Here is a 16875-nt window from a genome sequence, read left to right as displayed (position 1 = left end):
AAATAGAAAGATTACATGCTATGTGTAAAACAGATAGCTAGCGGAAAGCTGGTATACAGCACAGTGAGCTCAGCTCAGGGCTCTGCGGTGACCTAGAGGAGTGGGATGGGGGTATGGGGAGGGAGACTCAAGAGGGAGGATAGACATGTATACATATAGCTGATTCACACTGTTGCACAGCAGAAACGAACACAATTTATAAAGCAATTATCCTCAAAAAAAAAAAAAATTACATGCTAGAAGTGTACATGTGGAACCAAACTGAGAGTAAAGGAATGACAAGGTGATTAACTTTATTTAACATGGTGCTCTGGGAAGGAATCTTTCTAGAATAAGACTCAAAAGAGCCATGGACCATCAGGAACATTCCGTCCAGTGCCTGCTGCAGCTTCCTAATGCTGCCTGAACGTCCAAGTCACAGGGGAGCTTTCTGAAAATTCCGAATCCCGGCCCCTCACTGCTGAGAATAACGTCCCAGGGTCAGGCATCTGTAGGAACCACTAATCCAGGCACCTCCTTTCACAGAGTCGGAAAGTGAGGCCCAGAGCAGTGAGACGAGGCTGGTAAAATCAGGAAAGGCAAACAGGAGGCGAGTTCTAGAGCCCAGATTCAGAAGGTCGGGCCTGACTTGACACAGGCAAGAGGGGTCCTCAACAGGTGGTGGGAATCCCCCTGACTGTCGGGATGCGCACCCTGGTAGGCGGAGCACAGTGGGGGTGGGGGCGGAGCCTACCGCACCCTGGGAAGCGGAGCACAGTGGGGGTGGGGGCGGAGCCTACCACGTCCCATAGAAGGCTGACCGCTTCCTCCCTGTCCAGCCTGGAGGCAGGGGCTAGGCTGAAGCCCCGTCACCATCACCTGCCCCTTCAGCATCTCCTTGTGCCTTTCAACTGTTCAACATCCTCTGCAGACACCACCCTTCCTCTTCCAGGTGGTTCAGCATCACCCAGACTGACTGTAAAGCCCCATGAAGCAGAGCCTACACACACGAGTCCCGGGTCTCAGATGGAGATCAGGCCCTCCTTGTACATCATCAAGTTGGCGCCCCCTCCCCAGACATGGCTGCAAAGCAGTCTTCCCATCTCACTCTTTGGAAACAGGGTTTCTATCTTGGAGACACTATGAAGTGAAGTGAAAGTTGCACAGTCATGTATGACTCTTTGTGACCCCATGGACTATAGCTCACCAGGCTCCTCTGTCCATGGAAATCTCCAGGCAATAATACCTGGAGTGGGTAGCCATTCCCTTCTCCAGGGGATCTTCCCAACCCAGGGATCAAACCCAGGTCTCCCGCATTGCACATGGATTCTTAACAGCTGAGCTACCAGGGAAGCCCAGAGACATTATACTAAACAGGAAATACCACTTGCTTTGTATGTCTTTCTTATTTATCCATTTGAAAAGCATTGCTATCACAAGCAATCCAATTTGTCCTCTGCAAGGCAGGGGTCACATGTGCTGCTGACCAAAGGGATCAACTGAAAATCTAGGAGAGCAAAGGGTCTCAGAGGGCCCACCCTCACCCCAAAACACACCACCACAGTGTTGTCGACACCCAGCTGGGAGGGTGGTGGTTACACAGTCACAGTGTGACCAACAAGCCAGCCATCACCTTGCTGAGGACTTTGTGTCCTTTAATTTAATACTGTCCTTTAATTTAATACTGACTCCGAGGATAGACACCATGACAAAGCAAGGAAAGGTGTGGCTTCACTGATGGTTTACAAACACCTTCTCAAGGCAAGGAGGGGACGGGAACTAAACAAAACCTTGAAAATGTATGACCAAGACGTCTTGCATGAAAGCTGGGGAAAAAGTGATCCCAACTCAGGACACCATGAAGAAGAAAAGACTCCCCTGTTTGATGACTAAAGAAACTACAATCCAAAGAGAGATGAATTGACATGTCAGGTGGCTTGGGGACAGGCGCCAGGCACAGCACACATTATGAATCAGAATGAGAAACCAGGACAACATGTGTGGCTGGGCCTCGTTCAGTTCAGTTCAGTTCAGTTCAGTTCAGTTGCTCATGTCTAACTCGTTAAGACCCCATGGACTGCAGCACGCCAGGCTTCCCTATTCATCATCAACTCCCAGAGCTTACTCAAACTCACTTCCATTGAGTCGGTGATGCCATCCAAACATCTCATCCTCTGTCATCCCCTTCTCCTCCTGATTTCAATCTTTCCCAGCACCAGGGTCTTTTCAAATAAGTCAGTTCTTCGCATCAGGTGGCCAAAGTATTGGAGTTTCAGCTTCAGCATCAGTCCTTCCAATGAATATTCAGGACTGATTTCCTTTAGATTGGACTGATTGGATCTCCTTGCTGTCCAAGGGACTCTCAAGAGTCTTCTCCAGCATCACAGTTCAAAAGCATCAATTCTTCAGCACTCAGCTTTCTTTATAGTCCAACTCTCACATTCATACATGACTACTGGAAAAGCCAAAGCTTTGACTAGACAGACCTTTGTTGGCAAAGTAATGTCTCTGCTTTTTAATATGCTGTCTAGGTTTGGTCATAACTTTTCTTCCAGGGAGTGTCTTTTAATTTCATGGCTGCAGTCACCATCTGTAGTGATTTTGGAGCCCCCCAAAATAAAGTCTATCACTGTTTCCATTGTTTCCCCATCTATTTGCCATGAAGTGATGGGACCGGATGCCATGATCTTAGTTTTCTGAATGTTGAATTTTAAGCCAACTTTTTCACTCTCCTCTTTCACTTTCATCAAGAGGCTCTTTAGTTCTTCTTCGCTTTCTGCCACAAGGTGGTGTCAACTGCATATCTGAGGTTATTGATATTTCTCCCGTCAATCTTGATTCCAGCTTGTGTTTCATCCAGTCCAGCATTTCTCATGATGTACTCTGCATATAACTTAAATAAGCAGGATGACAATATATATGAGGCTGGGCCTCATAGGAAAAATCTCTGGCCACAAGGGGAAAAGACACTTCTTAATGTAGTTTTTAAAATATTTTTTTTAAGTTTTATTTTATTTAAAAAATATGTCTGACTCTTCACAACCCCATGGACTGTAGCTTCCAGGCTTCTCTGTCCATGGATTTCACTAGGCAAGAAAACTGAAATAGGTAGTCATTCCCTTCTCCAGGAGATCCTCCCGACCCAGAGATTGCAGGCAGATTCTTAACCATCTGAGTCACCAGTGAAGTCCCAAAGTATTTCATTTTCTTTTTTAAATATTTATTTACTTATTTGCCTGCATTGGGTCTTAGTTGTAGCATGTTGGATCATCCATCTTTGCTGCAGAGTGTGAGATACTTTAGATGCAGCATATGGGATCTAGTTCCCAGACCAAGAATGGAACCCTGGCTCCCCGCATTGGGGGCACAGATTCTTAGCCACTGGACCACTTGGGAAGTCCCTAAAGTATTTTTAGTAAATGAAAAAATTTAAAACAACCCTCTAACTCACATCTTCCCAGAGCTACGCAATATCTTAAATAGGGGGACTGACAAAATATTACCTGTCCCTCTTTTCTTAATTCAGTCAACAGTGTTCTCTTTAGCCCACCTAGAAAACAACCAAACATCACAAAATCCGATAATGAGTTGTGGGGGAAGTTTGAAGATTTAGTCTGCACGGCTGTGAAGGTCAAGGAGACACATTGTTATTCTCTATTTCAGTTGTGATGAAACAGGACAGGTTTGCCTGATGAAACCCCTATGGACTGGAAGAAGAACTGGCCACAGAACTGGGAAACCTAGAGGTATGCTCTGGGCTTAGCCATGACCTCACCTCTCCACATTAAAGCATCTCATTCCAAACGTACAGACAGACCAGACGATCTTAGGTGCCTTTAGGTGTGGGGACTCCAGGCCTGTCCGAGTATGTGACTCCATCCCTTGTCATCAATGTAAATCAAACAGAAAACAAATCAGGAAACTGAAAATGAAACCCACCCTACTCAGCCTCATTTCCAGACAAAGGCAAGGTAGAGGGCGCAGAGGGCCAATACATAGCAATCGACTCCCCCTAACAACTGGCTGAGCCTGGACCTCAGACTCTTTACCGGCTCAGGTTTCCACTTTTTTTGTTGTTGTTTTTTTTTTTTTTTCTCTTAAATAAGATACTCTCCTTGAAGGATGTCCCCGGCAGTCCAGTAGTTAAGACCTCGCCTTCCAGTGTGGAGGGGGGCGGGTTCGATCCTTGACTGGGAAGCTAAGATTCCACATGCCTTGCAGCCAAAAAACCAAAACAGAAATGATACTGTAACAAATTTAATAAAGACTTTTAAAATGGCCCACATCAGGAAAAAACCTTTAAGAAAAAGATTTTAACAAAAAGATATTTCACTCAGAGTTTTGATATAGCAAAGGAGAAACTGAAAAATTATGGGAAAACATGGACTAAGCAGCAGCTCCAGCAATCATATGGTGGTCCTGCCAGCATCTTCTCTCCTGGTCCCCGCACCAGGCCCAGCACTTCACTTGCCGCCCCACGGCTCAGTGGGACTGACCTCTTGAAAACACCCTCCTGGTTCTAGAGTCATTTCTCCCTTGGCTTTAATAATCCTGCCACATCAAACTTCATCGGTTCCTTCATGGCAACCCTGAAACGGTGGAGGAGCTAATTTTAACAGAGGTGCCAGCACACAACATAGCTCTGAGCCATAACATCACTTCTCCCCTCGGGAGACAATTGATGCTGCCTCTCATTTACAGAGCAAAATAACTTACTCTGTAGAGTGGCGGAAGTTGCCAACTTTGCTAATTGTAAGAGAGTGACTCCTGGTAGGAATGCAGAGGGGGGCATATTAAGTGGTTCACACAGGGCTTGGGAGGGGGCCCTGTCCTGGCTCTGTATGGAGCAGGGAATGGTAATTGAACACATCTGCTCAGCCCAGTCTAGATAGGGGGGCATGGGGGGCTTTCAGAAAGAGGAGGGTATTTGAGGGGATGGGTTTGCTTTTCCAAGAGGAAAAGGAAGAGCTGGGTTTCACTCTACCAAGTATGCTCTAGAATTTGGGGCTAAACAGCCTGGAAGACACCAAACTGGCAAGACATCACTTTTGTTTTTATTTTTTTATTATTATGCTTATTTTCAGGTGAGTTGGGTCTTAGTTGAGGCACTTGGGATCCTCGTTGCAGAGTGCAGGCTTCTCTTGAGTCATGGGACGCAGGCTCCAGGGCTCATGGGCTCTTTATTTTGCAGCACTTGGGCTCTCTAGCTAAGGCATGAGGGCTTAGTTGCCCCGCAGCAAGTGGGACCTTTGTTCCCCAAGCAAGAATCAAACCTGTGTCCCCTGCATTGGAAGGTGGATTCTTAACCACTGGACCACCAGGGAAGTCTGGCTTCACACAATTGCTGTTCCTCCTTCTAGATGAGCATGTGTTTTGTTAAATTCCTGCTAAGTCCTCATCCAAATGGTCTCTGTGAAAGCTGCAGGTTCCATCACCTTGCCTCCAACGTTTTAACAGTGAGACAATGGAGACTTTATTAAGAGGTAGTGGGCGGTCATTACCCAAGTCGGAGAAACACACTCAGGACCATGAGTCCAGTAGGTCCATCTTCCTGGCCAGCGCACAGCTGCTCCTCATCAGGCTGGACTGGAGATAAATAAGATCTTTTTCGGCAACTCGCTTAGGATAACATATCACAGGGTCTGTGGCAACAAGTTAACCTTTACTTCAGAGAAAATTTTGCTTTCTCTGATTACAGGGGAGGCGACAGTTAAACTGAAGAGCTCAAGTAGTGAATATCAGTCACATTTTTGGTCACTCAACATTCATACCCCCTTTTCTACACCAGTCTGATTTCCTCTGGAGAATTACCTCTCTCCCTTTGACTCAGAGCCCTGATGGCTCAGAGGTAAAGAATCTGCATGCCATGTAGGAGACCCAGGTTTAACCCCTGGGTCAGGAAAACCCCTGGAGAAGGGAAGGGCATCCCACTCCAGTATTCTTGCCTAGTAAATTCCATGGACAAAGGAACCTGGCAGGCTACAGTCCATGGGGTCACAAAGAGTTGGACACGACTGAGCGACTAAAACACACACATACACCTTTTGCACAGTCCAGGTGGGAGGGTAAACCCAGGTGTCTGTCCTTCTACTGGGGAGGCTGGGAGGTCCCTGTGTTACTTCCACTCACCACTACAGCTCACAGGGGCACCAACCCAGACGCAGTCTATAACCCGCTCCATCCTTGGGAGTATCAGGGACAGAAAAAAGATGGGCAGCGGTCAAAATCAAAGTTATCTTACTGCTTCAAGTCTAGTTTTGAAGGCTTTCTGTCCATCCTATAAGCATTCCAATCCCATTTCCATAAATTATTTCTTTGATTAAGGGGGACTGCCCTGATATCTAAGAACCTTATCTAAGTGTTCCCTCCATAGAAATCTGACACTGAATGCCCGGGAAGGCCACCGGAAAAGAAAAACCATCACAAGAGAAAAGGAAGAGAAATACAAGATGCACGTAGCAAGTATGTGCTTGATGAGATGAGATGAGATGCATGAATCAGGCAATGGAAGAACCACAGATTTCTGGAGCCGGCTAGGAGGCTAGACAGAGATCACTTTACTCAGCAACTTCGTTTTACACACAGAAAAACAAGAGGCCTGGGGAGATGCGGGGACTTGTCTAAAGCCCAGGGCAGCTTGCCGAGGGCACCACTCAGCAGCAGCTTCAGCCCCATTAGCTGCCAGCCCCTTTCTAGGGCAGGCTTTACGGTTCTAAAATTGCCAACCAGTGAGAGAAAAGGATGTCAAGCCCAGACACATTTTTCTCCAGTCATTTTTCTCCAGTCAGCACATATGCTTGGTTGGCTTCAGTTCAATTTCCTCATCACTCTCCAGAACCTCCAAGAAAAATTATCCCGGAGAAGTCACGGTCTGGTAATGATGAAGTGGCTTTAGGTTCCTCGGCATCTGGTCCGGATTCCCAACTCCAGACAGTGACTCCACGTGCGGTAAGAGGCCGGCCCTCCTCACACACTCCCCCTCCACCCTCCAAGGTAGCCTTGATGCCACCACAGTTCAGAATGCCTCTCAAAGATCTCCAAGCCCCACCCAATGGCCTGCTGAGGATATCTGACAATGAGAATAAAAGTTCCATAGAGATTTCAGGCCAGGACTTCACTGGCGGTCCAGTGGTTAATTAAGACTCTGCCTTCAGATGCAGGGGGTACAGGTTCAATCTCTGGTTGGGGAGCTAAGATTCCATATCCTTAGGGGCAAGAAACAAAAACATAAACAACAGAAGCAATACTGGAACAGATTGAATAAATAGTTAAAAGAAAAAGATATTTCAGGCAGGCCCAGGGGATTCACTGGGCCTATGGAACAAGGGAAGCATCATTTGTGTATCCAATCCATGTAGAATTTAGAGGCAGTTGGAGCATACTTGTTCTCTTTGGCCCTGGTCTGCCTACAGCTGCTCTGAAGCCTCCCAAGTGGGCAGTAGCCCTGGGTGGACATAAATCCGGACGTGCAGTTCCATGTCCACACACACATGATCAGATCAGATCCCTCTCCCCCGACAAACCCAAGGGTGGGCTATCTCAGACCGACAGCCAGAGCAGTGCCATGCCCTCAAACCCATCTTCTCCCACTGAGTCCCCGTATCTGAGCCTTCCACCTCCCAGTTCCCATTCCTTAATCTCTGCATTCAGGAAAACTAGAATCATTTGGCTAGTTTCATACCCACAACACCTGAATGCAGTTGCTGCTAATTCCTCTTCTCAGTAAGATTTGCAGAACACATTTCAATATTTTTTTTTTATCCAAGATACAAATGCCTCTGTTATATAGGGGACCATCTGGGCTGCTATTGCTAGCTGGCTATGTTGTTATCAACTCTTTTTTTAGGGTTCATGAATCAGTTACCAATAAGGAAAAAAAAGAAAAGGAAGTCAGCTCCAAGACTGCTCTCCTCCCCTGCATTTTTCCCCAGCAGGAGAGCTATATCCCATCATCAAAATGGACCATGTGAACACAAAAACAGAAAAGATACCTAAAGCTAATGTTCTGGAAATATCAGCCCACAGTTCTAGATGCCCTGGGGGAGGGAGGTGGTGTCAGCTAATATCCCAGAACTCAGGCCCTCCAGCTGAGCTAAGAAATATTGTGCAGGCTCTGGCAGAGTAAGATCTGTGCAAAGGAAAAGGAATAGAAGGAAGCAGTAGAGAAAGGGAAGAAGGAAGGAGGGAGACAGAGCCATCAAGCCCTGGGATCCCTAATGCCAGGGACTCGCCAACCACCAGAGGCTCCAGCCAGCCCAGAGCACCCTGAGCAGTCCAGGGGTTGAGCTCCGGGTGCCAGGCCAGGGAGGGTGAAAGTGAAAGTGTTAGCGCTCAGTCACATCCGACTTTGTGTGACCCCATGGACTACAGCCCACCAGGCTCCTCTGTCCATGGAATTCTCCAGGCAAGAATGCTGGAGTGAGTTGCCATTCCCTTCACCAGGGGATTCCAACCCAAGGATCGAATCCAGGTCTCCTGCACTGCAGGCAGATCCTTTACTGTCTGAGCCAACAATATAAATGGGAAGCCAAAACCTGAAGAGGAGGTGAATGGGGAAGCTGGGGAACAAGGATGGGCGGGGGTGAACCATGGGCTCATAGTTGCCTGGCCTGCTGTGTCTCCCTCTCCAGGAGGACAGGCGTCCAGAGGAAGGAAGTGGGTGTGTCGTTCAGCTGGAAACATGTCCGGAGTACCTGTCTATAGTATTTACAGACACTGAAAAGGACCAGAGGTCACGGCTTCAGCCAGCCAGATGGCATCACAGAAGTCGGACCTCACCCCACGGGCAGTCCCAGGTGCTGTACATACTCAAGGGCAGACCATGCAAACAGGCGTGGGGGCCTTTGACCCCGAGCCTCTGGGTGGTAAGCAGCAGTCACTGGTTGTGTATGGATGTGTGGTTAACAGCTCCCACTAAGGCATTCCACCCCAACTGTGGGGACTGCAAATGGACACACCTCCCACAGCCACCCTTACCCCCAGAGAGACAGAGGAAAGCAAATTCCATCCTCCCCAAATTTATGGCCAAGAAAAGGTGGGATTTGCATTGCTGTGGAGAATTTTTGTTGTAGTGATAATTGTATGCACATGCACACAATTATGTCTGTGTGTGTATTACATTTTAATAAATCTGGTTTATCTTTTAAAACCACTTTAGTGACCCAAGACAACTTAAAGAAACTAGGAAATTAAGTCATCCTCCAAACTGTCTCCCAGTGAGCTAAAACCTCCTTCATTTCCATGACCCAGCAGTCCCCAGTTTAGGGGCAAAATTGAACTTGAGTCTTCGGCCCAGGTAAAGTTGCCTGGTCCCCCTCCCTGGCAGCCACAAAAAGAAGTGCTGGGCCTTTGGGCTTCCCATTGATTCATGAGCAGAAATGCAAAGGTTTAAATGAACAACAAAAAAATTTTGCAGAAGATCCCTTTGTTCTCAACATCAGGTACATTTCTCAGTCCTCACACACCCAGGCCGAAAGTCTCAGAAAACACTGCTAGCTCTTCCTGATGAAATCCTTTGGAAGAAATGGCTGTGGTCATGAGGCGATGGCAAAACCCAAGATCTGTCTCCGGTAAAATCTGTTTAAGGAGCATTTAAACTTCTCAATAGGTTCAACTAGGACTCCATGCTAAGGCTTGAAGAAAGATTCTGCAACTATTTTATTCACCTAGAAGACTTGGGGATTCCAGAGTAATGTAGCAAAACAGACCAGATTTTTACACAAGCAAATAAACCCAGGATGTTTGGGGCACTGCTGTTGGTCCATCCTAGAACAAGGAAGACAGCAGCAACAGATGGGCCAGAGAGTCAAGAAAAGGCAGAGCTGGTGCCGCAAAGACTGAGGACCAAAAGTTCCTGGTTGAAATAGTTCCTGCATTTCCACTTGTGGGTTGTTGCTCAGTCACTCAGTTGTGTCCAACCCTGCAACCTCATGGACTGCAGCACGCCAGGCCTCCCTGTCCCTCACCATCTCCCAGAGTTTGCCCAAGTTCATGTCTATTGCATCAGTGATGCCATCCAGCCATCTCATCCTCTGACACCCTCTTCTCCTGCCTTCAATCTTTCCCAGCATCAGGGTCTTTTCCAATGAGTCAGCTCTTCTCATCAGGTGACCGAAATACTGGAGCTTCAACTTTAGCATCAGTCCTTCCAAGTGAGTATTCAGTGTTGATTTCCTTTCAGATTGATTGGCTTGATCTCCTCGATGTCCAAGGGACTCTCAGCAGTTTTCTCCAGCACCACAGTTTGAAGGGGCGCTCTGCCTTCTTTATGGTCCAACTCTCACAACTGCATGTTGACCACTGGCCACTGGGAAGACCTTAACCTTGATTATACGGACCTCTGTTGGCAGAGTAATGTCTCTGCTTTTCAACATACTTGTGGGTATATACACCAAAAATGAAAAACAGGGTATCAAAGAGATATTTGCACACCCATGTTCACAGCAACACTATTCACGATAACAGCCAAAATGTGGAACCAACAGCTGAATGCATAAACAAAATGTGGTACACACATACACTGGAATATCTTCAACCTTAAAACGTAATGAATTGCTGTCACCTTCTACAACATGGATGAACCCTGAGGATGTTACACTAAGTGAAATAAGCCAGACATAGAACGACAAATACTGTGTGACTCCACTTATACAAGGTACATGTGCCTGTGTGCTAGGTAGCTTCAGTCGTATCTGACTCTTTGCAACCCTATGGACCGTATTCCACCAGGCTCCTCTGTCCATGGGATTATCTAGGCAAGAATACTGAAGTGGGTTGCCATGCCCTCCTCCAGGGGATCTTCCTGACGCAGGGATCAAAGCCAGGTCTCCTACGTTACAGGCAGATTCTTTTTGTCTGAGCCATCAGAAAAGCCTCATATAAGGTACATAGAATAGTCAAATTCCTAAAGACGGAAAGTGAAAAGGTGGTTGTCAGGGGCTGAGGGGAAGGGGGAATAGGGAGTTATTGTTTAATGAGTATGGAGTTTCAGTGTGGCATGATGGGAAATTCTGGAGATGGATAGTGGTGATAGTTGTACAACCACAAGAATAGACTTAATGCGACCGAACTGTAAACTAAAAAATGATTTTTAAATGGCCAATTTTATGTCTATCTTACCACAATAAAAAAATTTAATCAGTTTGAAAAATTAGAGGAGCCAGAGAGAGTCCAAAGTAGAAATTGCAGGGTTAGGTGCAATCCCGTTTCCTCTCTCAGGTAACCAGGGAAACACAGAGAAGGCTGAGCAAAAGGTAGCAACAGGACAGAACTAGAGAAAACAGATAGCTTGACCAGGCAGCCTGACTCTAGAGCTGGGCTGGTGTAATTAAATGATGGAGACTGGACAGAAATCTCCAGTCCAACTCAACACACACTTAATCAGTGTCTACAGAAGCTCAGGTAAGACAGAGAGAAGATAGTCCCTGCCCTCTATCTGCCTGTGTAACTGAGGCCCTTACAAGGCCTGAAGCTAGAGCAATGGAATTGTTTATTTGTGACAATGGCCTCAGGGTCAGCTGGTGATGGTTCTGGTCTCAGCAGTCCAACACAGATGGGAGTGCCAAGCCTGCAGTAAGAGGCCAGCCCCTCAAGGATGAAGCCAACCTCTGTGACCGCGGTACCTGGCTGGTGCATCCCTTCCAGGTCAAGTCTCAGAGCAAACAGAAGGAGCAGCTGCCAGCAGACCAGCACCCACAGCACCCAGCCGGAGCAGCACCCGGCTGGGCCAGCTCCCAGGCCCTGCTCTCAAGGCCGGCCACCACAGTCACCAGAGCCCCAGGCGCCCTCTTTTCTTCAAAGTGTGAGTTCTTTGTTTAAAATTGGGGTATAGTTGCTTTCCAATGTTGTGTTAGTTTCTGCTATACAATAAAGTGAATCAGCCGAACGTATATAAATATATATCTCCCCTCCCTCCTGGGCCTCCCTCCCACCTGCCATCCACCTAGGTCATCACAGAGGACCGTGCGAAGCTCCTTCTGCTATACACTACCTACCTATTTTACACGTGGGAGTGTATACACGTCAATCCCAATCTCCCAGTTCATCCCCACCCCCCACCTTGTCCGCACACCCATTCTCTACATCTGCATCTCTATTCCTGCCCTGCAAACAGGTTCCCCTGTGCCATTCTCCCACATGAGTTAATACGCGATATTCGTTTTCCTCTCTCTGATTTACTTCACTCTGTGTGACAGCCTCTAGGTCCATCCACGTTTCTGCAAATGACCCAATTTCGTTCCTTTTTATGGCTGAGTAATATTCCATTATATATATGTACCACATCTCGAAGGGTGAACTCTGAGTTAATGAGCCAAACAAGGCTACCAAAGAGGTGATTTTCATTCCTCCTTTCATGGCTGACCTGAAGACCACCCACCGCCAGCCACAGGATCCCCATGTGGTCACTGTGTCCTCCTAAGTTCTCTGAATGCATGACATGGACAGATAAGGACCCTCCCCTCTAACAGTGCCTACTGCACTTAGAGAGTTCAGGACACACATGTGAAGGTGTGTACTCACACAAGGTCCTACATGCACACGAGAAAGTGAGCTACATGAGCTTTCTTAGAAGCCTGTGGTAGGCTGGAGTGAGCAGAGTTGACAATGTGAGATTTGAGCGAGACAGTGAAAAATGTGCTGAATTTAGACCCAAGAGGGTAGAAGTCTTTCCTTGTGGAAAGTGGAATAAAATGCACACTTCTGGGAGGCAACAGAGTCTACCTGTGGACCAACACCAATCTGATGTGGACGTTGTCCCAAGAGATCTCCTGAGATCCTAGCCTTAGTCTGTAATCCCCGTGCCCTGTGGCAGGGAGTATCCCAACCAAGATTCTCTAACTAAGTCTTTCAATGCCTCTGACGCTGTGCACAGAAATGTTGGTGGCTCCATTAGAGTCTAAGAGCTTAATCTTGGTTTAGATATCTTTTTTAGAGTTTTATAGTTCATATTTTGGCTGTATTTTAGTATATGTAAGAATGTCTTCAGGACTTCCCTGGCAGTCCACTGGCTGAATCGTCACGCTTCCATCACTAGGGACACAGGTTCGATCCCTGATCCAGAACTAGGATCCCACACAGCCAAAACATTTAAAAAAGAAAAAAAGAAAAAGTCTTCTGTTTGCCTTTCTACACTAAATTAAAAATATTTGCCAGCCTCATCATTAAGCTGTATGAGGATTTACTGAGCCCCTTCTACATGACAGGCACTCTTCCAGGCTCCAGAGAAACCATGATAAGCAGAAAGGGTCCCCTGCTCTTATGGAGCATCATCCTGTGTTAGTTGTGAGGCAGTGGAGAAAGAATACGGTGGGGGATGAGAGAGGAGGGAAGTGGGGGAGGAAGGATGTGCAGACATCACATCTAAGAGTGACATACCACAGGAGATGGGGATGCCTCAAATACAGCAGAACATGGAGGCCAGGTAGGGCGGAGCAAAGAGACCGGCACCTCCATCTGGACAGATCAAAGGAGGGTCCTCAAGGGACAGGCTATTGCCAAGCCCAGGCATCCGACCATTTCACGTAAACCCATTATTTTCGTTTCCAGATGGATAATCTGAGAAACTGAGAAGTCTGCTCAGTTCCCTGTGACACAAGCTGGAACTGGCTGAAAGGCTCAATCATAAAGACGTTTCACCTAGCAAAACTGCCCCTCAGTCAGTATTATTTGTTATTTTCTGTTGGGGTCTGTTAAAACTCTCCAATGGCAAATGCTGCTGTGAATCCAAAGAAATATCATTGGAAATTAATTTATTTGTATGTTGCAAAACTCAGTCTTTAAAAGAGACTCTAGATATTTTTTTTTAAAAATTTAAACTAAAAATTTGAAATAACCGGTATGAATCTTCGATCTTTTCAAAGAATGGTTTCATCTGTGTTTATATAAATGAGAGTCTGCAAACAGGCTCAACCAAGCTGGAGCTGAGAGGGCTCTTGCGAGTAACATTGTTCATTTTATGTTGGCTGGAAACAGACATCACTTCACATCTGAAACCCTTTAAAACACTTTTCTTCCTTCTAAACACCCAATATACATTTTAAAAAATACACACATACACAATGTTTGGAAGAAGAAACACCCAAGCCTCTTCTGGATGACGACATTAGCAGTGATTTTGGTCCAGGATTATGTACCTGTCCTTTCAAAATTCGGGGCAATGAACTTGTATAAACAGAAAAAATATGTTTTTTTTTTAAATAAAATAGAATTTTCTCTTTTTAAAAAGGATATACAGTATGGTTGGTGTCGTCTTCCTGTTGTTGTGACTCTAATCAGAAATTCCAACTCCAAATACTTCATCATACAGAAAAAGGTAATTCTTTGGATAGGAATATTATTCACTATTATCAAAGCTAAACAATCCAAAGACAGTGACTAGAGTTAGAAAAGGGACATGGGCGTAAGAGCCTGAGACTCAGCTAAACCCTCAGCTCTAATGCATACCAGCTGTGCAACCTTAGGCACAGTCTCTTCATCTATAAAATATCATACAGTCTCTTCATACAGTCTCTTCATCTATAAAATATCAGTTGCGAGGACAAAAAGGCTGCCTGGGCAATAAGAGACGATGTATCTGATGGTATGCAAAGCCACACACACACACAAAAAAACCCCTCAGTTTTATTCTGCACCTTCCAAATATAACAAATATACTCAAAGATGGTGGCTCATATAGAATAAATTAACCAGTAATATGAAATCTTTCCATTTGAAAACAAATGCAGATAAATTTTCAAAGTAAAAACCAAGACTTGAAAGCTTTAAAATTTTCAGCTTTAAAATTTTCTTTTAAAAATATCTACAGTCACTTTTAAAAACTGCTACAATATTGTAAAGTAATTAGCCTCCAACTAATAAAAATAAATGAAAAAAAAAAAAACTGAGTTGTGCTATGACTGGCCACATCCATCTTTGCTTCCAGACCTCCCGTGGGGAGAGGAGCCAGGTAAGCAATTAGAGATACACCTGAGGAGTCCTCTGTAAGTACCTAAGACTGGCCTAAAACAAACACTCAGCAAACAGCAGCTACTCTTACTGTCCCGACGTGTGTACAATTAGGTAAGAAGAACCATCTTCTTATCTTCAGCCCAGACATGGCAGTGGGGCAGGTCTTTTAACTGCTGTAAATTGTTAAGTGCACAAGTCATTATTTAGGATGTCGATATATAGTAAGCAATCAATACGGCTTGTCAGATCAAGAAATTTATAAGGAACATAAGCTGAAAAAAAAAGAAAACAGAGTATAACACAGACTAACCTAAATTTTGGTTGAAATAATCATCACTGTATAACCAACACCCCCACACACAATGGGTATGCAGACTGTGTCGATGTGTCTCAGATTTCCCATTTCAGTGTTCAGGAACCAAAGCAATCAGTGGGGCTTTGGATTGTTGGTTTTGCAGAGAGGGTGATGGAAAAGACTAGGAAAGGAAAAGGGGCTGAGACTTGGGAGTTGCTACTGTAATTTGAATTCAAAGAGCACAAACTCTTTTCATCATCAGAAACTGGAACCTTGCCAGGTCAGGAAGGAGGTCTGGACCTGACCCAGACTTTGAACCTGACCACGTCCAGCGACAGGGGGGTGAGCACTGGAAACCTGAAGAGCAGTGGCCAACACAGTATTGCAGCAATGCTCGGTGTTGAGTCAAATTATCAGTCAACCAGCTGCACAAACCATCCATTTAATTAACCTGCTCCTGAATTATTTATTATCTTCCCGAGTGAGAGAAAATCATTCTTTCTGGTTACCTGCTTTGCTTCAGGGGCTAATTCAAAGCTCTCTAAGCCTGACAGTTTGATGAAGCTCTCTGGTACCTACCACCCTCTGGCCAAGGCAAAAATGTAAAGAAACAGCGAATGAAGTATTTCTTAAAAAGAGGGGTAGTCTTCTAGAATGCAAACAACTCCCTTGATCTCAAGAAGCACAGCAAGCTCCTTTAAAGCACATTAGGAGAGGTCTGTTTCATGTTTGGGCATGATCTGTCCCGCACCCCTTTTATCCTAAAGTTTTGTTTTCTCTTAATGGGTGTCAGCAGCTTCAAGGCTCCATTCTGCACCGTACGATAGAGCCAGCCTTCCCCACAGAGGAAGAGATGATGCAAAATCCCATCACTTCTCACTTGCAGGATTTTTGATCAGCCCCAAAATTCCCACATATGAATTCCTTCTCTCTCACTCCTAGATTCCTAGGTCAACTGATTCACACACTTACACCCTCTTAGCCATAATGGGAAGCCTGAAGATCATCCAGATCAACTTTCTCACTTTTGAGATGTCTTTCCTAAGCATCTTCCCTAAGGTGACACAGTCAGAAGTCTTCCCCCTCCTGGGGTTCCTGCTCCTCCCTGTCAGAGAGCCTTGTAACAGGGGCTGCTCTAGCTACTTAGTTCTATTTTCAAAGAAATCCTCTCACTCTGGAAACCATTTGTACAAAACATCTTCATCCCACCCACCACGAAATTTTCTCCTGGTCTTCAATCCACCCGACGCGTGTTCTCTGAGGCTCACGGGAACCATGCCTCCAGGAACTCATCTCAGCATCCTTCCCTAGCACCTGACTTGCTGGGCAGCATCGGGGTGATCCTAAAATGTGCAACCTTAGCTATTCTTCCCAACAAGTCTCTGGAGGTGAGGGCGGGGAGCTTAAACCACCTCAGAGGAGGAAGCTCTGAGAGTAACTAGACTTGTCGGACATTGTGCGGTCTCTGTGAGAGAACCAGCATTCCTCATTTCTCTCCCCTTCCTTCTATTCAGAAGCACTCTGTCCCCTATTCCCACGCCACACCTGGAGAGTCAGGACTCACCACGACTGCCTTCAACCTGATGCAGCCCCAGGAAGGACAGCAGGCAAGCGCGTGCCCACTGGGGATGCCCGAGATCTCGCCAAAAGGAGGT

At 46.0% G+C, this 16875-nt stretch overlaps 1 protein-coding gene across 2 annotated transcripts in view; it reads right to left on the bottom strand.

Annotated features, from left to right (window-relative positions):
- CNIH3 (cornichon family AMPA receptor auxiliary protein 3) overlaps positions 1 to 16875 on the bottom strand; it is a 123414-nt gene that overhangs the window by 104635 nt on the left and 1904 nt on the right. The window lies entirely within an intron of this gene.

Source organism: Cervus elaphus, chromosome 14 (genome assembly GCF_910594005.1).
Source record: "Cervus elaphus chromosome 14, mCerEla1.1, whole genome shotgun sequence".
NCBI classification, from domain to species: Eukaryota; Metazoa; Chordata; class Mammalia; order Artiodactyla; family Cervidae; genus Cervus; species Cervus elaphus.
This window is presented reverse-complemented; position numbering and strand designations above follow the sequence as displayed.